This window comes from Pleurodeles waltl, chromosome 2_1 (assembly GCF_031143425.1).
Source record: "Pleurodeles waltl isolate 20211129_DDA chromosome 2_1, aPleWal1.hap1.20221129, whole genome shotgun sequence".
In the NCBI taxonomy this organism is placed as follows: Eukaryota; Metazoa; Chordata; class Amphibia; order Caudata; family Salamandridae; genus Pleurodeles; species Pleurodeles waltl.
Genome location: NC_090438.1, coordinates 62643450 through 62671109, shown reverse-complemented (window position 1 = coordinate 62671109; position 27660 = coordinate 62643450). Strand labels below are relative to the sequence as shown.

The 27660-nt window shown below is 43.9% G+C and overlaps 1 long non-coding RNA gene across 1 annotated transcript in view; it reads left to right on the top strand.

Annotated features, from left to right (window-relative positions):
• LOC138258359 (uncharacterized) overlaps positions 1-22138 on the top strand; it is a 165873-nt gene extending 143735 nt beyond the window's left edge. The window contains exon 4 of the long non-coding RNA XR_011198409.1: positions 21969-22138. This is a non-coding gene — a long non-coding RNA (uncharacterized lncRNA). The remainder of the gene's footprint in view (positions 1-21968) is intronic.
• Positions 22139-27660: the final 5522 nt, after the last annotated feature.

Here is a 27660-nt window from a genome sequence, read left to right as displayed (position 1 = left end):
ACAACCAGTGCTGCAGACCCACTAGAAGCAGTTGATTTACAGGCCCTGGGCACCTCTAGTGCACTTTACTAGAGACTTAGCAGTAAATCAAATATGCCAATCATGAATAAGCCAATGTACATATATAATCTATACAGGGAACACTTACACTTTAGCACTGGTCAGCAGTGGTAAAGTGTCCAGAGCAAACAGAACAAAAACAGAGTCCAGCACACAGAAGCAATCTGGGAAGTAGAGGCAAAAAGTTAGGGGAGGCCATGCCAATGATGTCAAGTCTAACACTATCCCTTCTTCCTTCCCTTTCACAACAGATTGATGATGGTGTGCTGCTCAGTGCCCTGGTGAATATTGTTGTGGTTTCTTTTGTGTAGTGTTTGTCTTTGTCACATCTTTCCCCAAATCCCCTTTCCCATCCATTCATCGAGCCCTAACCCTCTTCCACCAGGCTGCGTGATTTATTGAGGTGTGACTTAATTTTACACCATAAATGGATCCCACACTTGCTGGGCGGATGTGGCGAAAGCGACACCAACTCACTGCAGGACCTTCTATTACCTGAGCAATCTTCCACACCGGACCATCAACATAATCATTAAGATCTTGTGTTGTGTGTTCTGTAAACGCTTATCCTTTTCGTACCACTCTTGACTCTGAGCCCACTTCTCCTGACTGTCATTATGGTACTCTGGTCTCAGTCTTCCTAGCGTTATGATATAATATATATGACCCACTAACTGTCTGTTTTCTTTCAATCTAGTTGACAGTGATGGATAACTCTTTGATTAATCCTGCAGTTGCAGTTCATATAGGTGGGAGTGGTACTTTGTGTCTTCCCTGTTAGCACGCTAGCCTGCTATTACTACTACCACCAACTTAAGATGCCACCTTGGGAAAAACCCTGCAGTAAGAAAACTGAGGTATCAGCCCTCGCTTCATCTCTTCAGGTAGGAGAAGATCTATGGATTGAAGTGAACTTTTTTAGTTAGCAATTAACTCCTACTGAAGAAGATGTTGTTTGCATGTATCTAGATTTTTTAGGCAAAATAGGCAATGGCAATCATCCCCTAGTGGTCAATATAATTAGAGAGGGCAGTGGAGCAAGGGTATAAGTAAATGACATACACTTTGTTGGCAGATTTAAAAAACAGGCAACACTAAAAGACAGCAGTGCAACCTAAAACACCAAAATAAATATTTGAGGCATACATGAAAAAAGTATCCCTTTTTATTTTGAACAAATACGAAACCCACCCTTTCCACCCCAAAGAGGCCCACACCTCTCCCCAAACAAATAGCCCCGTCCCCAAAAAGTCCAACGAAAGTCCAGAGTGAAATCCCTCCCCACCCTCTCCACCCACAACAAGTCCCTCCCACCAAAAGAAAAAATTTAAAAAAGTGCTTAGAAGAGGGTATTGTCTATTTGGCTCTGGAGCTTGTCCATCTCTGCTCAATCGTGCGAGATGGCTTTCCATACAGTGCATCCGCTGCAGGACGCGCTGGAGTAATGCCCTGTCAGAGCACGAGAGGACGGCAGCAGGTGCAGTCAAGACCCCTGACATTTCTTACACTAGTGGTGGGTTGATGAACAGATTAACACATGTCGCTTCAGAGGGTTTACAGTGCAATAGGTAGCTGTGATGGCATGATGTCCTCATTAAGGGCAAGAGAAAATGAATGTTCATGATGCCAGACTGCTGTGTGATTTTTATGGGTTGACATCAAGAGGCTGATGACATGGTACATCCCATTTTTCCCCCAACAGCATTTCATTTGCACCTTCAATGTAGATCACATTATCCTTATATTTTTCACCTCTGTGGAACTCAGAGACTCATACAGTGCTGCCCAATCCCACTGTGTCATCTGTGAACAATTAACAATATCCAACTCTTGTTGTTTGTGTCTGATCTCATTAAGCAACCACCCCACACTCGCCAAAAGAGAACCTATGCACTACACCTTCTCTGTAGCTGAATGTCACTGTTGCTTGCTGCGTTCATTGTCCACAGGAACCATTGGGCTATCATTGTTGGCCTGGGGGCACGTCTGAGTTCTCCCTTCCTTCTTCTTTCTCTAAAGAGAGTCACGTTCCATTCTGACTTAAAAAAACATATTGTTAACAGACTTCCCAGTGCCACCGCCATACCCAAGCAAGCTGCTAATATTGCTTACAACATCCTCCTCATGTCTCACCCAGGTGGAGACACCACTCCCCCAAGAATACAAAGCTCTCCTTATTCACCTCCAACATGACCCATGTACTTACAAGACCCATGGCACTTGTATAAAGATGGCCATACGGGCACATCCTTCTGAGCTGACTCACTGTTGATTTCCAAAACATTTGCAGTCCAGCCCACTCTGACTGTGTTATTTCATCTGTAACTCATATGTGCTTTCTAAGTCTTGTAGTCCCACTCTATTAAGCATACTCCGGACCTGCGACATGTAGGGAATCTCCGTGTCTAATGATGCTCTTTGTAGCAGCATGCTTTACCCACCTGCTGCAGTCGCTATCAATATCCTTACTTGCCCCATGGATTTGCTTGATGAATCTCTCAACCCTTGGCCAGTTGTCCCTGATGGCAGTTCACTATGTCCAGGATGTTGGTACTCTTCCACTCTGACACAGAAAGTACAGTTGTAAGCATCATCTCCAGTGTCACTGTTATCACTAGTTAAGCCACTTGCTTCACTGACGCGTGCATCCACCACTTCATGTCTTCCCAAATCTGGTCATCAGGGACCTCCAAGCTGTCTACTTCCATCTTCAGTGGGTACATTGAATTATATGCATTATATCCTGGGTTCTGTGCTGCACAGTAATTGATAACAATGTCTCTCATTATCCCTGTTTGTAGACATGCTCAACCTATATTCAAGCATTGGGGTGATAATTTCATTTGGGGATCAATGCAACATAGTCAACAAAAGTGATGTGAGTCCCCATTAGGTTAATTGATTATCTGCACATATTGATATAAGAGATAGCATGAGCATCATTGTTTCTGCCCATCACTGTGGCTCATTGCTTGTTCAATGGCTTAATGAACAAGCTTAGCTGTTGTTTACCATGTACAGTGATATGACTGGTCAAGTGACTTTGAAAGGGAGTTGTTAATGGGTTGCGTGGTTTAATACTTACATTCAACAGTAATGAAACAATGCTAACAAATGAATTTGAAATACCACATTTTTCAACTCTGATTGATTTATTCAAATTCAAATGCCGCTCCCAAAATCTAAATGATAAAATGAAGGAAAAAAGAAATAAAATATAGAAATATCTGAGTTCTGCAGCCACCAACCATGGCATCACTCCCCATATACATTTGTGCATCATTTGACCATTGAACTGCCTGCGTTTGTTGACAACTCACTACTACATTCAGGGCCATATTTATACTTTTTTTAGCGCTGCATTTGCGCTGCTTTTATACGCAAAAGCAGCGCAAACTTACAAAATACAATTGTATTTGGTAAGTTTGCGCCGCTTTTGCGTCACAAAATTACCCAAATGCGGTGCTAAAAAAGTATAAATATGGGCCTCACTTTTTTACACTTGTTTAGGTTATTGGGTTAGGTAGCGCCTCTTGCAAACAACTAGAACTGTTTTGCAGCATCAGTTTGTTTCATTCCTAGATCCGGTTGTTAAATTTGCTCAAGCCATTATTAGAGCACAGTGGTACTGTGGCACAGCATAAGTGGCAAATCACCTTGTCCAGCATGTCTGTACTCTTCCACCTTGCTCACACCCACTCTACATTAGTTAGAAATATTCACAATGTTATGTCATCTTACATTATGTTATGTTATGTGTATTTGTATAGCACACACCTCACCCAAGAGGTTATCCTTGCATTGAAGGAGCTGTATGGGCCAGGCCAGGTTCAGGGCTAGGTGAAGAGTCAGGTCTTCAGTGTCTTGTTGATTTCGAGAACTGAGGAGGAGGTTCTGATGTGCAGGGGAAGCTTGTTCCAGGCTTTAAGAGGGAGGCAAGAAAAGCAATGACCACAGGATCTGGTTCTGGGTATGCTGGGCGTGTGTGCTAATAAGAGTTTGACTGAGCGGCGGTATCTGGTAGGTATGTGGGAGCTTATGTACTTGTTGAGGTACGTGGGGTCAACGTTGTATAAGGCTGTGTCTGTGTGTGTGTGTGGGCAGTTTGAAATGTGTTCATCTGTGGGTTAGGACCCAGTGAAGCTTTTTGAGGCGCAGGGTTATGTGGGTGCAGTGTTGGATGTTGATGGGGAGCCTGGCCACTGAATTTTGCTTGGGATGGAGTTTTTGGGTCAGATGAGCAAATATTCCAGCATAGAGTGTGTTGCTTTAATCCATCTTGCTGGGATTAGGGTTTGGGTGATGGTTTTGCAAGTGTTCGTAGGCAGTTATTTTCTTCTTGAGCATCTTGAGTGTATGGAAACAGGAGATTGTGTTTACTTGGCCAGTCATGGTGAGTTTGTTTTCGATTACTATTCTGAGGTCCTTTGCATATATTTTCCAGGAGGGGTGTGACTCTAAGTTAGGCAGTCCACCAGGTAGAGACATAAAGTGAGGCATCTTTGTCAAAGAGTACTACTTTTGTCTTGTCTGTGTTGAGCTAGAGGCAGTTAGGTTTAATCCATCTGGTGACTTCAAGCATGCAGGCAAATAAATAGGTCCGGGTGTTTGGAATCTCGTCGAATTAGGACAGTATTAGCAGATTAGCATTATGTCTTCAGCACAGTATATTGTTTCCAGGTGTCCAGGTAGGTGGCTATGATGACTGAGTCATTCAGGATCTAGGTGACGGCTGCGCTGATGGGATCCAGTCCTTTGATGAGGACATGTTAAGGCCAGGGGTCCGAGGATGCACCGCATGAATGACATGGATGTTGTGGTTTTTGAGGAGTGTATGGACTGCATGGTTGTTGTGGTTTCTTGAGTGGTTATTGAGGGCTGGTAGTCAGGGTAGTCCTCTGGGAGTTAGACAACATTGGCAGAAGGGATCAAGGGTGGAATGGTCCGGTTCAGGCTCAAAGTTTTCATAGATGCTGGCATTATTGCTGATGAAGAATAGGGACATCTGGGTGCAGAGGTCCTGAGAGGTGAATACGTGGGCAGAGTTTACTGCCAAAGAGATGAAGTATTTCACTATGGAAAAAATTTCCTTGGTGCTGCTGGTGCTGCTCTTGATGTGGCCGGCGAGTACAGAGAATTTGGTAGCTTTGATTTGCTAATGGTAGTGTCTGAGGGCAAATCTGTAGGTGCTCTTGACCATGTTGTTCTGACTTTGTCTGTGTTCAAGTTGCTTGCAATGCAATTTGGAGAGCCTGAGCTCTTGTCCGTATACCATCTTGTTTGTAGTCTCGTTGTTGGGTTTTAGAGGATGCAGAGTATCTGCGTAGGTGATGATCCAGGCATTGATGTTGCTGATGTATTCGGGGAGGTTGTTGTTGTGTCGAGGAGGAGTTCAGAAGACCAGCTTGCTTCTGAGATCTTGTTCCAGTCGAGTCCAGTGGGAAGATTTGGTGATAGTTTGTTTGTGGTGGTGTGGGATAGGTATTCTGATGTTGATGAGGATGTGGTCGGACTGGGTGATTGGTGTGGGCTTGTTTACTGTGATGTTGCTGAAGCCGGTGAAGATGGAGTCCAGCAGGTATTTGGGGGGGTGTGTGGGTCCTTCCACTCGCTAGGTGAATCTGAGGTTGCACTGGTCCTCATGGCGGTTGGTCGTATTTGGATCGGTGAGGTCCTCCAGGTGGTGGTTGAAGTTACCAAGAAGAATAAAGGCACTAGAGTCAAGGATCCGTGGGTCCGAAGGCCGCAATGGTGTTTCTGAAGTTGGTGTGCAGTCTGGGAGGGCAGTAGATGAGGGTGTATTTGGCGATGGTGAGGTGTTTGAAAGGCAAGTGTTCCATGCTGCTGGTGGTACTTTCCGAGGTAGCGGAGAATTTGATTCTTTGAATGCAAAGTTATGAGCCCCTATAAAAACTGCATGTATCTCCTGTTTTTCGACAGTATCATCTGGTTTCCTATCTACTCTAGGATTATACACAAGGAGTATACTTAAAAGCCTATCAGTCATACAGAGAGCTGTCTAGGGTTAGAATCACTCCTTTGTGGAGAAACAGAAGCTGATATATGGACTGAAGTGGAAGCTGCGTTCAGCTGTGGAAGGTGCTCATTCAATCAGAAGTGATGTTACTAAATAACTTCTCTGAGCCTCTGGAATGACAGGTCTCATGTATTATTCCCAGCTTACATCTCAGACACAATTTTTGCACAGAATCATCTATATGGACCAAGGAGTTTTTTGCACTGCTCCCAATATACAATCTATTGCATTGCAACATTCCAATTAAATAAGATTCATAGAAATTCTACCTTTTGCATTTTAATGAGACAAGATTCCCTCTGTAAATCCTACCAAATTGGTGTGAATTAAATTATAGAGACATGTGAGGAACACCATGCTTCCTTTATTGCATTCCTATTCACAGAATGCTGTGTATGAATAAACTATTTCTTAAACTGACAGGATACCCTATGAAAAAGACTTAATGAGAAGGAACATCAGTGGAGCCATCAGTGACCCCTGGAACTACTTTATCTCCACTGATGCGGACAGTCCACATTCTTGAAGAGGAAGTAATCTCTCAAGGGCAGCTTCCATTTTGCAAATGGATACCAACCCCTTTGAGATGTATTCCATCAGTGATTTACAAACTCCATAGCGTTCATAAACCATTGATACATGCCGCTGCAACTTGTACAGAAGAGAAAACACTAATTACTCACCCCTTTGTCTTCAGTACATTGCGACTGTGGGTTTTGCACTTAAAAATCTTGCAGTTTTGCACACCTCCTGCTTTGCAGGTTCAAAACCCTTTATTAGGTTAGGCCCTAGCTGATGTCCAGAATACATTTGAAGCTTTTGTTACAAGCATCTCCCTCCTTGTCTGTGAGAATTCAGATTCTATTCTTTTCTATTCTATTCATGAGTTCTTATGAAGTGCATGGCTACCCGAAGGCCTCCCAGCGCTACCAAAGTCAACAGGGGCATGATGGAGTGAAAATGAGTTATCAAAAAGCCGGGCCGCCAGGTTTTCCGAAAGAAGAGTTCATACTCTAAGCGGCGCAGTTCAAGAGGCAGTAGATTCCAAAATCAGGGGCCAGGTAACCAATGGAACGTCCCCCCCACTGGGCAGTGCGAATCCTGGGCACCTTCAGGAGATGAGTAGAGGATGAACGGAGAAGTGTTTCTGGAAGATAAGGGGTGGCGAGAGAACGAAGCAGGGCGGGACCCTTGTTATTGACTGCTCTATGCAGCAGGCAGAGAGTTTTGAACTGAGCTAGGCGTGCCGCTGGAAGCCAGTGTAGATCACGTAAGGCCTGGCCACAGGCATATGCCTCAGATGCCTTCAGGTCTCATGTAGCACTATACACATGCAGAGGACAGAGGTGGAAGGAAGAACGAAAGCAAAGAAAGTGCAAGCAGGGAAATGGGAAGTGAGAGTTGTTTGGCTGTGTTTGGCTGAATTGTATTGGGTTGTGCTGGGTTGCTTTGGATTGGATTAGCCTTGGTTGGAAAATAGATCTGGATTAGGTGGTATTAGGTGAAATTGGGTTGGATGTATGGGATTGTATTAGATTTGCCTGAGCTGAGTTGCATTGGCCTGGGTTGCATTAGGCTGTTCTGTGTTTAAATAGATTCAAATTAGTTAGATGGAACTGGATTTTGTTCAAGTGGTTTGTTTTGTACTTTACTGGATTGGATTGAATTGTATTATATTGCATTGTAAAGGATTGAACTGCATTGTTGAATTGTACTGTATTGACTGGACTGCATTGGTTTGGATTGGACTAGATTGAATTAGATGCAATCGGGCTGGATTGAATTGGAGAGGATTGGATCAAATAAAATCGTGTTGGATTGGATTAAACTGGACTGGATCAAATGCAATCAGGCTGGATTGAATTGGAGTGGATTGGTCGAATCTGATCAGGTTGTATTGCATTGGACTGGATTGGATTAACATGGAACGGAATAGAATGCCTCTGGAAAACATGACAGGAGTAAAGAAGAAGCCTAAATGGCCACTTAAAAAAATAACAATGACACAAAGTAACACATCAGAGACTGACAGAGGATGAAACTGTCACATGACCTCTGAGGGACACCTGTGTGTCAGTCATGGGATACACCGAAAACATTTCTGGAAGAGATGCAAATACATGTCATATTCTTATTTACAGATGTCAGTTTATCAATTCCATGGTTACCTGGAAAGGACCATAAAACGGAGGCCCAAATTTAAGGACAGTGGTGATGCATTATGTGCAGAGGCACTTTTCTTACGCCCCTTAGCGCCCCCTTATCGCCACCATGTGTGCATCGTATTAGACATACGGCGCACCATGGCTCAGCTTAGGGACAATAGCGTCAACATTTTTGATGCTATTCTTGTACTTTGCAGGATTAGAGCTAAAAATGTTGGAGCAAATCCTGCAAAGTACACTGAGGCCTATTATAAATAATGGTGTGCCTCCTTTTAACTCCTGGTCTGTGCTAGCATTAGAAATGCTGCAAAAAATGGCACAGTGGAATCTCTCAGATTCCAGTGCGCCAGTTTTGCCATACTCCTAACAGGGGAACGCCCCCTTTGAATACATTATGCCTGGCGCAGGCATAATGTGGCGCAAGGGTTTACAAAGTGGCGCTATGCAAGCATTGCGCCACTTTGTAAATACGGCGTAGCATTTTCCCACAGTATCGCCACATTAGCATAACAAATAATGATGTTAATGGGGCGATAATTGGCATTAGGCCCTCTTAAATATGGGCCAGAGTTTTCCCTGTAATGGAACACTAAAACTTTTGCATCATTCCAGATAATTTGGAACTTTAGGGAGAGGTCTATTGTTACACGTAACCCCGGCATGGCTGAAACAGACAAAGAGTTAGGGAAAGCATTTGGTCACACCCATTAATTAGACACTTTTTGTAGTTTTGTATAGAACGATCTTGGCCCGGGGCATTACACCTCTTCACAAAATAAACTACTATGTGATACATATCTTTAGGTAGAGATTGAGCCATTTTGCCCAAGATCACAGTTTGTTAAACGAGGCCAGGATTCGGTCCGGGTCCCCACGCCCACAATAGGCAGCTCTAGCTTCTAGGCCCCAGCACCCTCCTGAATATTGTCACTTTCCACCTCGATCCTACAGTCTGTGCACTTCGCTGTTTTGGGGCAGTTCGCCTGGGTTCCTGCAGAAGTTGCTGCTGGGTGTGGACGTGGTCACAGAGCAACCACCTAGGCCGTGGGTGGAGCGTGCATCTGTAACTTCTTTCAAGGCCCCCCTACTTCCAAATTACATGATGCCACCCAGTCATTTCATAATCACAGCCCATCAGGGATGCGCCTGTCATTAGCCTGCAGCAATCACCCCCTGTGCTATTATCCCCCTGGTGATACAACACCAAGCGGGGGTCGTTGGTCCTTTAACTGCAGCCCTGCTGGCTGGTGTGGATGTCTAGCAGATGTCTGGGCTCCACATCACGACCGCACTCTGCAGACATGCGGGGCTCCCTCAGCTTCAGCATCACCTTCGAGGCGTGCTTCATTTACTGTTCTTCAACTGGATTTCTGTGAATCGTGACACTATGGCACACCTAGTCACAACCTACACATGTACAGGTAAAAACATGTGGTGACAAGTTCACCGCATATTTCTACTCTTAGCATCAATGTAGAACAGCTCAGATAGTCTGCACTTAATTACAGAAAATGGTTGTAGCCAATGGCTGGAACTTAAGTGCAGAGTAATGGGCTATTTCAGTACAGCTATTAGTGTCCACTATAATGTACATTTAGGCCCTGATTTATACTTTTTGATGCTGAACTGCGCTAACGCACTTCAGTGTCAAAAAGGTTTACCGCCGGTTAGTGCCATAGCAAGACGCCAGCTGGGTGTCATATTTATGGTATGACGCTAGCCGGTTTTAAGTTACGGCTTGCGTCATAGAAAAGGATGCTAGCCGGGTGCGGGAGGAGTAGGGGGAACAGGGGGTTTAGCGTCAGAAGATGACGCCAGTACGGACAGAGGCAAAGAAATGCCTCTGCCCAGACTTGCGTCATTTTTTAATGTTAAAACCCCATGGACATGACTCCTGTCTCAGTTAAGACAGGAGTCCTGCCCCCCAGCCCAATGACCAATCCTGGGGGACTTATGTTCCCTGGGCATGGTCATTGGGCACAGTGCCATGTAGGGGGGCCCAAGTTAGGCCCCCCTATGGCACTTAGAATTCTTTTTTTAAATACTTACATAGACTTACCTGGGATGGGTCCCCCCATACTTAGGTGTCCTCCAGCTGTGGGTGTGGGAGGGTAGGCGTGTCCCTGGGGGCAGGGAAGGGCACCTGTGGGCTGTTTCCATTATCTCTGACCATGGAAAAAGGCCCACAGGTCCCCTAACGCCTGCCCATACCTAGTGGTTATACAGTGGCACTAAGCAGGCTTAACGCCATTATTTAAGGCCCTCCTGCTCCCATGCGTGATTTTTGCACGTGAGGATAAATAAGGCGGTAGGTCATTTTTTGCCCGGGAATGCCTACCTTGCATCTCATTGATGCAAGGTAGTTTTCCGCAGGCAAAAAATGACTTTAACTCCAATATTTTGGCGATAGACATACCTAGCGCCAGAATATAAATATGGAGTTAAGTTTGCGCCGGATTTGCATTAAAAAAAAATGACACAAATCCGGCCCAAACAAAGTATAAATATGTCCCTTAGTGCATTTCGGTGCTCGGTCAATAGGGGCTGGGACAATACTGCACCTCCAAAAATGCTGCCACCCTATTAATGGCATATGGCGCCCAAATCCGGATGGCCACTAACTTTTTTAAAAAAGAACTCTGGAGCAGATTTACTAAGGGCTTGTCTTATCATTGCATCACGCACAGTGGCCCAAGGCAACCCAAGCCCATAAATGGGATTTACTAAGCCATGCAAAGACACCTTGAATGGATCTGCATTTCTTAGTAAATCCAGAGTAAGGCCAGGCAGCCCGAATTGTTGCTTTGCGCTACTGTGCGTTGAGAAGGCGTCCCATGACGTTCTACTGCTGGACCATGGGCATTACCACTCATCCACCCATGGATTCTGACTCAATCCCAGATTTACTAAGGTCAGCAAACCTGAGATTGCGTCAAAATGGTATGCCTTCCCAAATAAAGCATAACAAGGAGAAATATCTTTATTTCTCCTTGGTATTAACTCTGGCCATGTGTGCTGCAGAATGCATTCTGCAGCACACGTGGAAAGAGGAAAATGCCACAAAGGATTGGATTGTTTTAGTGCAGGAAGGTATCCCTTCTTGCACAAAAACAATCCCGCTGTAACGCAGACGCCGTTACACCATGGCACAAGGGTGCTGGCATTGGCGCTGGGCAGCACACAGTGCGCTAGCACAGGGAAAGAGCAGAAATTAATCCTATCTTAGTAGATATTGTGCACTTCTGCTCTCTCCCTGTCACGCAACACAGCAAGTTGTCCTGCTGCGCTGCATTGCTTGATTTCTTAGTAAATCTGCACTTCTCGATCTGAATTAGAGTGATACTCTGACACAAACTTGACGGATATCCTGTCTTTCCTATTAGAAGTGCATTATATTCCAATGAGGAACCGGATAGCTCTCACATTTCCGACGTAGTACCCATGTACCAAACTCTAGAACACGCCCCCTCTTTGTTAGCACTGTTCCTCTTACTACACTCTTGTTCTTTACCACTGAACAGGCATGGGTGAAACTTAAATTACGCTTGGGCCCTAATTATGCCATTATGGCATTTATTGTAGTATATATTTGTAGAGAGAGAGGGAGTCTCGAAATGAAAACACAACAGTCCAAAGTCTACTACAGGAGTAGCACTGAAATATATAGGAGAACCTGCAAGCTATACTGGCATTGCCAAAATAGAGCAATCACATCTGCAAATAGGGATGGGAGAACCCCCCTTTTCCCTTCTGCTGAAAACAGATGCAGTCTGCTGGCAGTACTGCCATATCTGCATCCACCTCCAGTGGATTGGAAAAAGGTAGGAATGCAGGAGAAATGCACTACAAAACAGTAATTCCTCATTCTGGGCTTTGTGGAATGCGAGGAAAGAGGAATTCTATTGCAGCCTGGCCCTGACAGGACAAGGCCATTGTATTTAGCCAAATGGTGATTACACCAAGTAAGTTATAATGGTTGCAACCAACAGTGCTCTTCGAAGGGGATCTTGAGCATAGCGATTACCTTCCAGGAGGACGCTGCAGGAAGACATTGCACACTGACTTCCCAGAAGTTGGTCTGAAGAGTACTCTGAGGGGTTAGGCAAGGTATTTGCCTTAATGCAGCTAGCTTTAAGGAAAATAAATTGCGCTGCTTTTCACAGCACTTAAAAAAGTAACTTTGAGTTTTTTTCCACTGATGCGTCAAGTCCAATTCCATGCATTACGTTTTCTACATGAGAATTTCACCCATCGTCAGCTTCGAAAGCAAGGGGTCCTGGTGCCATCACCTGGTCGTTGTTGGTCCTGGCCCTTTCTGCAGGGCCATCCCAAAACTTTCTGCCTTTACCCTCTACCTTTTTGCTTAATTCGTTTTTGTTGGCTTTAGGACTCTGCACCCTTTACCATTGCTAACCAGGGCTAAAGTGCTTGTGCTCGCTGCTTAAAACATATTAAATTGGTTTTTACCTAACTGGCCTATTCAATTAACTTGTAAGTCCCTAGTAAAGTAGCACTGCATTTGCCCATGTACTGTAAATTAAATACTACTAGTGGCCCTGCAGCACTAACTGTGAGATCCACTTAAGTTGCCCTTTAAGTATCTCTCAGGGCTGCAAAGTCTGTGTGAAGCTTTAACCCGCCATGTTGACCTGTCAAAATAAAACCTTTTACGAGGCCCAAAATCCTTCCTTTTTAATCCATATAGGTCACCCCTACTGTAGGCCCTGGACAGCCACAAGGGCAGGGTGCAGTGTATTTAAGAAGTTGGATATGTACTTTTAAGTCTTACATGTCCTGGTATTGAAAAACTTTTACATTTGTTTTTCACTACTGTAGGATAACATTGGAGTTGCCTTATTATATTTTATTTGTGTAATTTCCAAATGGGACGAGATAACTAGGTCATATTTGGTGTCTCTGGAATCCTAATTTAAAATCCTAACTATGGTGAAGCCAGATGATTGTAAATAACAATAATGAAAATGCCACTTTTAGAAAGTTGGCATTTTCTTGCCTTAGCTGTTTGATGCCTGCAGCCTGTCCCTGGTCACATGACTCGGTGTAGTTGGCAGTTCGGATTTGTGTATTTCTCCTAGATAGTCATACACAATAAAAGTGTGTTTGACTGGATGGGCCATCACTGGCAGGATCGGAGGGAGGAGCTTGGCACAGTCCTACTTACACTTAAATAGGCTGTGTCCTGTCTCCACACAAAGTGCTGCCTACAGCCGCAGTTAGTCTAGATCCAGAGCCAGGATGGCAGGGCATCTGTGCACTTCAAAGGAATGCCTTTAGAAGCTTCACTCCACTTCAAAGGCACATCTGTGTATAAAAGAAGGACCTCAGACACCAACTGTTCAGTACACTTCTGAACCTGTGGATACTCTGCCAGGAAGAGGTGGTGTGTTGCTACAAGGACTGCCACTGTGCTGGACTTCTGCTTTAAAGGAACTGCTGCCCTGCTGTGCTGACCTGTTGCCCTCTTACCTGGGGAAGAAGAAATGGACCTGAACTTCATCTTGTACCTTGGACCCCATTGTGACTCAAAGGGCTAATCTGCTGGCCTCCTGATCTGAGCCCCATAGACATAAAAGGCTCCCCAACAGCTCTTGGACCTGTCTTCAATGCCCCCCATGTTGTGCCTTCCATGTCCTGGACCCTTGGTGTGGCTCTTGAAATCAAGCTTTCGGGCTCTTTGTGACCATGAATAGACCCATTCGTGTCAGGATCCCACTACTCGCTCTGAAAATCAGTGCTGCCGCCAGCCGGTCTCTTCACACAGCAGCATCGAGAGCCCATGGACGACCACCAACGTGAAGCTCCAGCCCACCCGTCCACAAAGCCCGGCCTCCTCTTTGTGCCATACTGACCACTACCCTCCAAGTTCTACTTCCTCCTCACAGCCCTTTCCAACGTGAAAGTTGCTCTTGGCACAAAACATGAGATGGTAAACCTTCAGCAGGACTTAATTGGGAGTGTATCCGACCTGTGCTCCATCGCGGTTGGCCTGAACACTTAACTTTGACCCGGTCCAGCGCGACCAGATTGCTGCAGTTGGTGCTTTGTATTTTAAGGCGCTATTTTACAGTTTACACTTTAGAAATTAATTTCTCTGGTTCTACTGACTGAAATTGTGTTGTTTTGGTGTTGTTTTTTTTAAATTAAAGTTTAATCTATTTTTCTAACCTTGTGTGGGATCTTTTTGTGTGGCGATTTCACTGTTGTACTCTTTGATGGGTTGCATAAATATTTTAACATTGCCACTGAGTTAAGCCTGAGCACTCTGTGGCAAGTTACTACTGGGTTGAGCACAGGTGAATTTGGGGTTTGCTTGTGCCTTACCCTGACTAGGATTGTGATTGCCGCTTGACCAGGGCTCACATCGCAGTCGACCAGTAATCCAATTACTACCAGTGGCTCTCAGTCCTTGTCTGTGCCTATGTGCAGGAGCATATGGTTCAAGCAGTACACACATTCAACAATCAAAGCTTGCTCTCCACACCACTCTGCACTAGCGCTTATGCTGCAAGGTATTGCACATATATTTGGACCAAACTGCGCAGAAGTTCAAATTGTCACTAGACTGTCCACAACTGGAAGATGGATTCACATCAATCCTCAATTCAACAGGCAGTCAATACCTGCTGAATATCATGCATCCTACCTGCAATGCCCTCCACTGTCATTGATTCTGCATGTTCTAACAAAATTGCTCGAGAGTGCCAAAAACATGCACGTGGACATACGTAAGACTGCATCATTGGACATGCTGATGTATGGGGTAATCTTCAGCCAATTCTGAGACAGGTAAACGTGAGCTGGCGCATAGGGTAATCTTGAACCTCAAACTAATTCTGCACCAGCTACATATAGGCTCTGATCTGCTCTATATTTACAAATTATATCAATGTTGCCCTTTAAACAATGGTTATTTCTCAACAGTTAAAAGAAGCATTGGGTTCCCTCTATACTCAAATGCCCTGAGATAAGTTCCTGGTAGGCGTAAAGACAGTGAATTAGGAAAAACTCTGTACCTACCACTAGGTTTAATCTCCATCTGTATGGATCTAGAGAACACCTTACCCACCTAAAGGCTGCGAGTCTGATGTCGTAGATTCAACATCTTCAACATCACCATTTAACTCTCAGGTAATGAAATGTTACCTTCACAATGCTATGTACTCAACTGCTTAAAATAAATGAACCTACTTGTTCTTGCGGTAAGTGTTCTTTTTGTGACCCAGATATTTATTCTTGGTGAAATTTGATTGTTCCTATGCTCTGTATGAAGCTCTCTCAAAGACAAAGCTCTTAGGGGCATATTTACAAACCCCTAGCGCCACCTTGCGCCACCATAGGGTAATTAATTTTTTTAAGCTAAGGTGGCGTTAAGGAGGCCTTCCTCCCACGCCGTATTTACCAAGTGGTGCAATGTTACCAATGGCGCAATGCTTGCATTGCGCCACTTTGTAAACTCTTGCACCACATTATGCCTGCACCAGGCATAATGTATGCAAAGTGGACGTTCCCAAGCAGGGAAGCCCGAAAAAATGTCACAGTGAAATTTACAATATTTTACTGCACCATTTGTTCCATCATTTTTAAAGCCTGCTCAGAGCAGGTGTTAAAAAGATGCACTCATTTTCATCAATGGGCCTCCCTGTCCTTTGCTGCACTAGCGTTTGACGCTAGTGCAGCAAAGCGCCACAATAGCATCAACAAATTTGATGCTATTATCCTAACGACCGCCATGGTGCTCTGTATTGTAAATATGGTGCAACCATGGTGTCGTTAGGCGGGGCAGGGGCGACGCAAGAAAAGTGGCGCATCAGGACCGATGAGCCACTTACTTGTAAATTTGCCCCTTAGTTTCTCAATGCCAGGCAGTTTGTCTGTTCTCCCACACAGAGAGGTGCCAGCACATTATGCCTTGGTTACAGAAGCTATGCTGACTCTCTGTATAAGAATATTGCTATTATAAGAAATTGAATCTCTTGCTCAAAGGCAAAGAATATATATTTTTTAATTGTGATACTCTATATACCGTCTATAATTCTAACATCATCACAAAAGTAATGAACATCTGTAGCTTCAACTGTGGGTGGGACTTTTTCGAGCAAGAACTTTTCCCCAGTCCCTAGTTATGCCCTAACTGACCTACCAAAGGCAGGATCAATGTAGCCATCATACTAGAATCCACAACAAAGTATATATTTGCATTAGATGATTTTGTACAGAGCTTAAGCTTGGAGACCGTGACTCAATGCTACAGAGATAAGGCTGAAACGAACCCCATAAGACAGTCTCTCTGCAAGGCAGCCCTGTGCTCGAGTCAGGACAGAGAAATGCATTGACAGGAGCTGCCGTGATGGTGGTTCCTGCCCGTGCCTTATAAATGACCGTCAGCTTGGTGGTCATTTATAAATCTGGCGGGTGGTCCCTCCACCAGGGCGATTGAGTAACTTACTCCATCGCCCTGGCCATATAACGGGCCATTGATTTAAATATGGCTTATAGTCCCTTCTTCCTTCTACGTTCTTCTGTGGTTAATGTTTTACAAATACTTCTGATTAGCATGGCTTCTTCCACTGAGCCAGAATGTTCTTTGGGTGTTTCTGGGAGGGGGGAATGATCACCTTAGCAGGAATCCATCATCTTTCTTATCTTCGCATTTGCTGTGCGTCAAGCTTTTGGTTGAGATCCGTAACCACTGTACTGGTAGTGGTTCGAGCCACAAATAAAGAAAGGGCCTGCTTCAGTCCTTCCCATATACCCTATTAGAAGTCCGCTGCCGCCGACTCATACATTCATCCCAGGCTAGTCAAAGTGGACTCCAGACCCTTCAGTTCCAAAACTCAGTCCTGTAACAGACTAACCTGGGCACCTCTGGATTCCACACTCCAGTGCTACCAAGCCCAGGTCCTTCACTCCAGCCCAGCATAATATAGGCACCAAAAATGGTATGAGTTCAGGTGTCCCCACTTCACTTCCTGCCCCACAGCAGAGCCAATTTCACATGGGGTCTGTCTCCAAGTCTGCACCAGCGGCTTCACAGCGTCTCTACGATGGCTTCACCACTCAGCTTCACTGCCCATCTTGGGACCATGCCCCTCTCCCCACCCCCGTCACCATCAGCCATGCTGGATGCCTTCTCCACTGGTAGATTGACACGTTGTCCTCCACTGATTCGCCAGTCTGTGATCAGGCACAGTTCATGGGCACTCACGCCTCTCCTTCCACTTCCATGGCTGCTATCTTAGCCAGCTCTTTGGTCAAAAAGCTGTTGAGCTTCTGGTCCTATGCACTGTCGTCAGCTGCTCAGCAGGGTCCTTGGCGGTCATTTACCAGGCCCCGGGGTTCAGGGATGGAACCAGCAGAGCGTATCACAAATAGGAATATTTAAAAAATGGGACAGCTGGCCAGAAACTTTGAGAAGCTCATCCTACTCCATGAGCTCCTGGCAATGCCCCCGTAAACATCATTGATGATGTCATGTTTGTCATCTGTGTTGTCATGTGTGAGGTTCCAATCAATGTATTAGACGCATTATGTTTGCATAGCGAACAACTGGGAAATTGTAGTGCTGTTTAATTTTTTAATGTAACGCCCTGATTTTGTTCTAATTTCAATAATTTGTAAGCCCTTGAGTATGACAAGTGTCCTTGTTTGTGTATCTGCCATGTACTAGGCTGGGTGAAATATTCTGTTCCGCCCGCAAAAGTGGTGGAATTTTGCCCACTCCGCTTTACTCTTTGATGCGAAATTCTGGCCAAATTCTGCCAATCGCCCCATAGTGGAATCTTTCTCCTGCAAAGCTTCAGAATATGCAAGCTAATGAGCATCAGTGAGATTAGGTGTCCCCTACCAGGATTATTCAACGTGGGCAGTCACTGGCGTTTATGAGCGTTCGTAGTCACAGGGCTGCAGTTCAAGTAGATTTGCATCAGTTCGAGTAGTTATTCTACTCAAGCTGCAGCAAAATCAACCTGAATGGCTGTGTGCGCTTGTGCAACAAATAGTGCCGTTTGCACTGATTTTCAGCGCTACTTGCACTACCGGTGCTAAACTGCAGTGTGAGCTACATACTTACCACCCTTTGGCAGAATACCGTGGAATCTTGCAGAGTTTTTCTGTAACTCCACAGAATTCCACTGAGTGAAATTCTGTAAGTTCCACCCACTCCTACCACGTACCCACACAAGGAGTTAGGCCAGAGCATTCCTGAGTAGTTGAGTACACACCCTTGTGGGTGCTATGTCTCACACTAAATTACATATGCTAGACTTGTCTACCTCCCCTCACTTACTGGAGACAGAAACATAGAGGCGGCCTCCAACCAGAAGCATTGTCCATTACTACAGGGTAGCACTACCGACAACACCTACAACAAGAAAGTAAAATGCTTACGTGTTCCACTGCTTGGCCTATTTGCCCCAGTTAAGTCATCCACCAATGTTAAGTCACATTTGCTTGTCAAGCAAACTGCAACACTGTTACCAAACCTCTGTGTAGCATTTTATTCTACCTGTTTTGCAATTCACTGCTTCACACCAATCAGGAGACAGTCTACAAAAGGTTATGGGCATGGCTGAGACAGCTCAACCAATCAGGGAAGGGGAAAAAGGAAAGAAGCGGGAAACGGCCAGGAGTTCCAAGGGAGTGTGAAGGTGTCAGATTGGAACACACCAACGCACTTGAGCACTTGAGCCCTTTTGCGCTGGTATATTATGCGCATAAATAACCCAATATCAAATATTATATATCATAATTGTTCACAAACTAAACCGTCTGAAACACACTAAAACAAATCTGTTGATTATTTTTTTGCCAGAGAATTACAAAGCGATGCTAGTTTTGGACTCAGTTGTTTTTAATGACTGTGCTATGAAAACCTCCTGTGCATGATGTACCGTACTGCTATGCCTACACATAAATCCTAGGAATATGGCTCAATAACTCCTGACATTTTCGACTTCCTCAGGCATCACAGGGGGCACATTCCTTTCTGTAAAACATTCATAAAGCTCCAACTACTGACCAATTAATGATTCTACTCTTTTAGAAGTTGCAACACATTGCGGCGTGCCTTGAGGATGACACACCCAACCGCAGACTTCGCGGTTACTTCCTCAGCGGGCCACAGCAGTAATTGTTCAGCATCCTTCCATGCAGTAATCTCTAATTACTTCACAGCATAAATCTCCTGGATCTGATTACTGTTATTTTGGTGACTGCATTGTTTGGGTGATGACTTCTTGTCCCAAAACAGACTGATACTTATCTCCAGGGTTGCGTCACCCAACCAAAATTCCCCACAGCTGCCCTTTTCCACCCAATAGCATACACTTTGATGGGAATCAATGTTCTCTTTTTTTTTCTAAAGTGCTCTATTAGAAGCAGCTTTGAAAGTTTGCTAATGGGCAGGTTCCTGATTCTCATTTCACGTGCAGACGTACCCAGACTATGGCCAATTAGCTACCAGGGTTTTATATTCATGCGTAATTATGGGAACTGGAACTAGATATATTAGTTACGGGAACTAATGGTTGCACCTTCTGTTGCAGCTGCTGTAGAGAAATAATATACAACAGATTGAAAGTTCTTTATGCTGTGCCTTCCTGCCTGCAGTTTGTAGAAGCAAGGAAGAAGCAGTGTGGTACTAGCTGTGTAAGCTACAGGCTCCTTACCAAAGGTCCTGAGGACTCAAGGGTCTGGATGGATCACACATCTGCACAGTGTTAAAGACATATCAGGGCATATTTACTGAAATGGTGGCGCAGGGCAGCACAGTAAGTGACCTTGCTGCGCTGCTCTGCACCACAGGGAATGGGCAGGAAGGTACCATATTTACAAAATATGGTGCATTCCTGTCATTTCCACCATGGTGCAAGGGTGCCTGCGTTGCATGCAGGATTGTTTTTTTGCAGGGAGGGGCACTTTCCTGCACAATCACAATCCATGGAGGCGTTTCCCTCTTTCAATGTGTGCTGCAGAATGTGGCACAGATAGAAAGAGTTATCCTTGTTACGCCTCCCCTGGGGTGATGTAAATTTTGACACATTTTCAGGTTTACAACTCCTTGTAAATCTGGGCATTTGGGAATTTTTTTAAAACCCATTTGTATTTCAAGGGACAACTCATTGCAACACCCATGGAGTGCCCTGTTGATACATTCCCAGGTTTACAACTCTTAGTAAATCTGGGAATTTTTTGAAAACCCATTGGTGTTTCAAGGGACAACTCATTGCAACACCCATGGAGTGCCCCCCCGATGCAGAGTAAGGCAACGCAGCAACTTGCACTGCTTTGCCTTACTCCAAACCTATGAGGCCATTTAAAGCCACGCAAAGTGGCTTGGCGTGGCCTCGTAGATATGATTCTGAAGTGTGCGCCACCGGAGCGTCAAACAAAGTGACGCTAATATGATCTTCAAGTTTAAGGTCATTGGGTCAAGCCCAGACTGGTCGAATAGTGGTGAGAAGTCATGATAAACAGGAGTTTGTCCAAAATATATGGATGTATATGGTGTGATATGAGCAACGGAGCACTGCACAGTAGTGTGAGAAAGAGCGTTGCAATGCACCAGAGGCCACTTTGAAGCTATGCTCTGGTCACTAAAACCAGTGTCAAAATTCTGCACAAGTAGACAGGCGTATATTGTCAATTTTGGTGAAGGATGCAATGATCAAAAATTTACGGGATATTCATAATCCACTCTCTTTTAAAGGGCTTCATTTCAGCAAAGTATCCGTAAAGAGCAGTGGTGCAGCTAGTGCAGTGGCACCGGGGCCAAATGGAATGAGAGGCCCAGTCTGCCTGTGCATCAAGTTGCCGGTTACAGTGAGGTGTGGGTGGAGTGAAAGGTGCAAAGAAGGGATTCAGATGGATGCAGAGACAGGGGAGAGTGAGGGAAAGTTAGAGAGAGAGAAGAGAAAGGAAAGAATGAAGGACTGGAGTGATGCAGGCGTAAAGAGAAAGGGGGGCTAGCTCCAGCGCAGAATGGAAACACCAGTGGAGAATGGACAGAGGGAAAGGCTAAGTGTAAATGTATAAGTGGGAAAGAGGCAGAGCGAAAGAAGGAAAGAGGCGAGGTACAGATAAAACAAGAAGAAGATTGACTGGAGATATAGAAGGAAGCCTGAAGAGGTATGGAAAGCATATAGGGGAAGTGAACAGTTAAAGCAGGCCGGCAGAAAAAGGCTAAGTGAGTTGTAGGAAAGACAGGGAATGGGGAGGTATAAAGGGAGTGGGGATACCTAGAAAAACGAAGAGAAGGAGGAGCTGGGGTTAATCAGCAAATGATTTGGCGCTATAAACGGGGCCACAGGAATTATGTGATTCTGCGGCATTTCATGCATAATTAAGAATTTGCCTCCATTGCCACATAATCCACCATCTTCTTCATGATCTGCAGATTTTAACATAAATATATTTTTGATTCTAGCTTAAAAGGATCAAAAGTTACGAAAAAGAAGGTGACGTGTTTGAGCGCATTGGAAAACCCTTAGCAAAGGTTAAGTGGTCATCTTTCAGTCACTTGTTTATGTATTTGGATGTTAAACTGGTATTAATGAGGTGAAATTGTTGCCCTGAAAGTATTACCGTGTGCAAACCATACAAATTAATGAAGTAATATTATCACAAATGTGCTGAGTTATGCTGCATAATTTGCCTTTTCTTACCGCATAATTTAATTAATCCTGCAGCATCATACGGTGCCCCAGAGATGAAGCGGAGCAAGAGCACAGGAATTGACAGTGCAGCAGGTGCAGTGGCAACAGTGCTCTGGAGTGCTTGAGGCCCACTGGACCCCAATTTCTGCTATTTTACTACAAAACCACTGGGATGGGCGGAACCAGACCCCTCAAGTACGAAGAATACAGTAGGTAAAAGGTGTTTGTGCACCAGCTTTCACGGAATGTATTCTTATTGTGCGAACCGACCTATCTTTTAATAGTTAAGTTTACAAAATATGAATAGTAATGGGTTGCAATTGAACCTACCTCATAAATAGTAATGAGCTAAGTCACAAATTCTGGCCCACTACGATTGGCTACAGTCACAGGCAGGTTTTTGATTATTTTTAAATAAAGGAATCTTGTTTTTCTTTTAAATGCAGCCTGTGCATTCAAAAAAAGAAAATGAAAATATTTATAAACTTTTATTACAGACCTCTGCCTACTCTTAACCCTTAGGGACCCCTTCCTCTTTGCAAATGTGTTACCTCCTCCTTTGACGTGGTGGTAAAATATTTTTTTTTTCCAACAGGATTATGGTAGCAAAACATAAATTCATACCTCAAGGAATCGGTATTTGGAAGGAACACCCTTAAAAAGCCCCATCTAAATAGTGATTCCTTAATGTTTGCTAAACCCTTTTAACGATTCTGAAAAACGTTTCTAAATCAATAAATGGCTTTACTACATTTTAAAAAGTGTTTTAGCAGCCGCAAGCACTCATTTACTGAATTTGAGGGTTGCAAGTATTGAAACACGTAGGGGTATACGTAGGCGGAATATTTACTAATCTTTCACGCAAGGCAGGGCAGCAAGCAAAGTTTCTGCACTGTGGTGTGTGCTAGGGAGAGAGCAAATATGCTCAATATTTACAAAGATATGGAGCATTTCTGCTCTCTCCTTGTTCTGGCACACTGTGTGCAGCCTATCACCAATACGCCCATATCTGCCACGCTGCAAGGGTGGCTCTGTTAAAGGCAGCATTGTTTTTGTGCAAGAAGGGATACCTTCCTACCAACCAAATAATCCTAAAAAGCAATTTCCTCTTTCTATATTCTGCATCACACATGGAAAGAGGAATTACCAAGGAGAAATAAAACATATTTCTCCTTGTTGCGCCTCTCTGTGGTAGGTGCACCATTTTGGAACAATCCCAAATTCACTGCCTTTAGTAAATCTGGGATTGTGTCAGATTCCTGGAGCGGACACACAGGAATGGCCATGCGTCACCCATGGAATGCCTACCACAATAAAATGTAACACAATACAGTGGAAGCTGATGCATTGAGTTACATTTCTTTACAAAGTCACGTAAGGTGGTGCAAATAGCCCATTGCGTGGATTTTTAAAGCCCATTGCCATACGTTGCCTTGCGACTGCTTGCATCACGCATGGGCAGCGCACATCCTAAGTAAATCTGCCCCTTTGTATATGAGACCCAGTTTCTTTACGTGCCTTAATGCCTGTGACAGACGTGCTATGCTATTGCAATAGAGAGAAGCTCATACTGATGATCCCTGTGTTGGCACTGGCCACCTGCATGTGTGTGAGTTAATTTAAAACACATTTATATGGTGGACTTTTATTATAACTCTCTAATTGTGAGTCCACTTGGAGCACTGATATAGTCAATGGAGAATGAGTTGGAGGGCTTAGGATTGTCATCAGGAACAGTTAGTTTGAAACTGTTGTTTGCAGTTTACATTGAGACCTGTGACTTTGGCGTAGATCAGGCAACAAGAGAAGAGATCATGACTGAGGGACAGACATGTTCAAGGGAGCACAAATTAAAAAATAAGTAATTGAAAGCTTATTGTTTATCATGTATGGTGAGAGTCACAAACTTGATTCAACCTTTTATTTTGTTTTGTTCCCAAGTAATTATTTAAAAAAACACATTTTACACTTATCTTCACTGTGACTCTCCACCACTGTTTCAGTGCGAGGAATGCACTTGCATACAAAACCTGTGAAAGTTACATAAGCAGTCTTACAGTAGGGGAAAAAGGCATTGCACACATCCAGTTTCAGAGTTCTTAGAGACATTTCTGCTCCAAAACAATTATGCATTCGGGTAAGCTTAAGAAAAAGTGAAGCCCACACAGGCCATAGCTAGGCTAACAATAGAGGTCCATGTGACACTATATACGCATAATAAACACTACGCACACTCCTAACAAACATTTGCAAAGCCAAGAACCAAGAGTTATGGTCATTTTTTATTAAAAGCACATGCCACAAAAATAAAAAAGAAGAAAGAAAGAAAAGAGAGCATGCTGCAGTCTAAACATGGCAGCCCTATCCTTGCAATAAAGGTTACATTTAAAACAAACTAACTATTGCATATAATTTTAATGGAAAATCACTTGTGCTTCCAAGCAGGCAGGTGTACTTAAAATAGGTACAGACACTTTTTGAAATTTGAAGGCCCATCAGAGAAATATAATATTCTTATTGATGCAAATAAAAGTTACTATTGCTTTAGAATTACTATAACCTGAAGACATAATTTAAACACACATGGATGTCTAAAAACCTAAAGAAGGATAAATAAATGGCAAGAAAAGAAGTATTGTCAAAATAAAGTATTAGCTGACCAGCCATGGCAATGATGCACTCTTCTTTTTAGGCGGGTGCAGGTGTGATCAGGATAAATCTCATGTCTGGCAGTGCAAGGGGGCCACTGGTTGGAGTTACTAACTCACTGCCTCTCGCTGCCTTCTGTAACGGGCAGAAGCATATTCTGAAAATTAGCTCAACCCACCAAAGGATGAAGAGGCATAACCCAAAGCTCCTCTACACGTGTGAAATGCTTATGGTTTTGTCTTTATACCTGAGGCTATAGGATCTCTCTAAGTCAGATTGCAAAGCCAGCACATCTAATCAAAACTCTGTGTTTAAAATTGGTCCTGCGCCTTACCATGGAGATCAAGTCAACTCTCTAGTAAAGTCTTGTTCCATTCAATTACTAAGCACATTCTCCGTCTTTTTAGCACATTGCGGAGACCTGAGCTGGACGTGGTTATTGCAACGCTCTGCATCTTGGACTACCAGCAAAGACAGCAAATAACATTCAACTGTTGCAAAACGCTGCAGCTAGTTTGATGTCATACGTAGAGACATTTGATTACATAAAGCTCCCTTTAGTTAAACTGTATTTGCTCCCACTGATGAAAGAATAATGTGCAAGTCCTTCTGTGCACTACATAAATCACTTCGTGATCCTCGCACTAATCATTGACGTCATTTAGGGGTGGCCTGGGGTCACAGCTTCGACCCCTGGCGTGCCCTTTGCGACCCCTGGCAGTGTCTTGGCGACCCCTCGCCTCAGAGATGACAAAATCAGTGTCAGGAACACAGTGGCTGCTGGATTGGGGCTATAGTCTAGTCTTTTAACGTTTTTATTACTCTAATAGTGAATAATGTTTCATTATACACTGTTGGTTTAATAAAACAAGGAGTACAATTAGCTGGAGTATGGCCTTACCTGGCAGCTGATGTCAGTTAAAAAAAAGTGCTTTTAAAAATAAGGGCCCAAATTTAAGGATGGCCCTGCGCCATCTAACGCAACATTAGGGTCATTTTTCTTACGCTAATGGGGTGTTAGATTGCTAAAATCGCAGCGCCATATCTACAAAGTGGCACAATGCATGCATTGCGCCACGTTGTGATCCTTTGCACCACATTATGCATGTCTATGCGTAATGTATGCAGAGGGGGCATTCCGGTGCAAGGAGGCCCGTAAAAATGGCGCAATTAAATCTACAAGATTTTAGTGCACCATTTTGGCGTCATTTTTAAAGCCTGCTGGAAGCAGGTGTTAAAAGGACGCACCCATTGGAATCAATGGGCCTCTTGCACTTTGCTCCACTAGCATCAGAATTTTTTATGCTAGTGGAGCACATGGTGCGCTGTATCTTAGATACAGTGTTCACATGGTGACATTAGGGTGGGTACAAGGGGGCGCAAGAAATTGGCGCTTCACGATGTGAACCGAGACTTTTCTTAAATCGGGGTCATGGTGTGTAAGTGCTTGCAGGTGAGTGTGTGTCTATGTGAGAGAATCTGCATGTAAGTGTAAATGTGCGTGTGTGTGTGAAAGTGAAGGTCAAGGGACACATGATGTCACTACCGCTGCCCCTAGCATTTTGACGAATCGACGTTCTTGACCCTAATCCTCTGTCTGGAAGATTCCGCTTCTATAATCCAAAACGGACATTGATATCAGAAAATTAATTTATACTCAACATCCTAAAGGTCCAGCAGGTCACTTTGGAGAACAGCGTTTTTGATGGCTGCGGTCAGACTTTGGAATAAAATGCTTCTACTACTATAAAAAGAATATCCTTTCCCAATTTCAGACCCGTCTAAAGACCTGGAGATTTCCTGTTTCATTGCTCATTCACTACTTGCTATTAGATTGACACTACGCAGGTTTTTTTTGTCAGTGATCCTTTGAGAGCCAAAGTACCTTCACTTGGAAGTCATGCTTTCTAAAAAAATAATAATTAAATCAAATTAATGGTTCTCGCATAACTTTTCCTCCCTTATTCATATGAAAGGGTTTGGACCGATGAAGATCTGAAAGATCCAAGGAGCATGGATAAAAGTTATTGAAGTGCATCATCTTTGTGGGTTAAGTCATGAATCAGCAGAGGCTGGGATTGGTATTTGGTTTAAATGTTTATTTCTCAAAGAACTTTTGCTGTAATGTCTAGCCACAATGTTGATATGTTACCTCTACATGAGTGGAAGACTAGCTTTGTACTTTCCTAAAGAGTGAGCGTCTGGTGATGATAATTGCATTACATACAGTTGGTATGAATTTACCATGTTTCTGTATTTTGTCTAATTGATTCTTGATATATCAGTGTACATAGGTTAGGTAAAGTACTGATGAAAATATGTTTAGAATTTGATATGATCTATAGTCAAACAATTCAGCTCAATTGATACTAAATGAATATTTGTTGGAATGAAAATCTCTGTTTTCACCACTTGAAGGCCGAAGGGGTAAAAGTAGTGAAGCCCACTCTTCCATCGCTTTCACCAGTAACTTTTCCGACTAACGTGCAAGACAAACAGGAGCTAAGCAGGAAAGAAGAGAAGGCCCCTGATGATCTGGATGTAAATTCCCTGCTCCTAACTGACATTTCTTTCTGCAGACATAAAGCCCTGCTCGGCGGATTCATTCTGCACAACTAAAAATAATTGGTGGGAGGTGTTTTCAGCAAAGAAATTCAGCTACATCTCTAGAGCACTATAGGACAGTCTCCAGCTGTTCCGGTGGATGCATGGGCATCCTGCTGCTCCTTAAGTCCAAGTACAGCTTGCTGGGACCGGAATTACTATAGTTCCTGAGCATCGTCAGAGGTCTTTAGACGCATGGGCTAGGTGGTTCACGAACTGTATATACAGGTACAAGGAACATTTGCAGGGTTCAGGAGCAAAGTTCAGATTATCTAATTATCATTAAGTATAGTTGTAGGAGAGATGCATCAGAATAAGGAGGATTCTCAGTTGAAATAGGCACTGGTACCAAAAAAGTAACATCAATACAGAAGTGGAGCAAACTTGATACTGCACCTAGGGCCTGATTTAAAGTTTGGGGAATAAGATACTCTTCCACAAACATGACAGATATCCCATCTGCTGTATAACA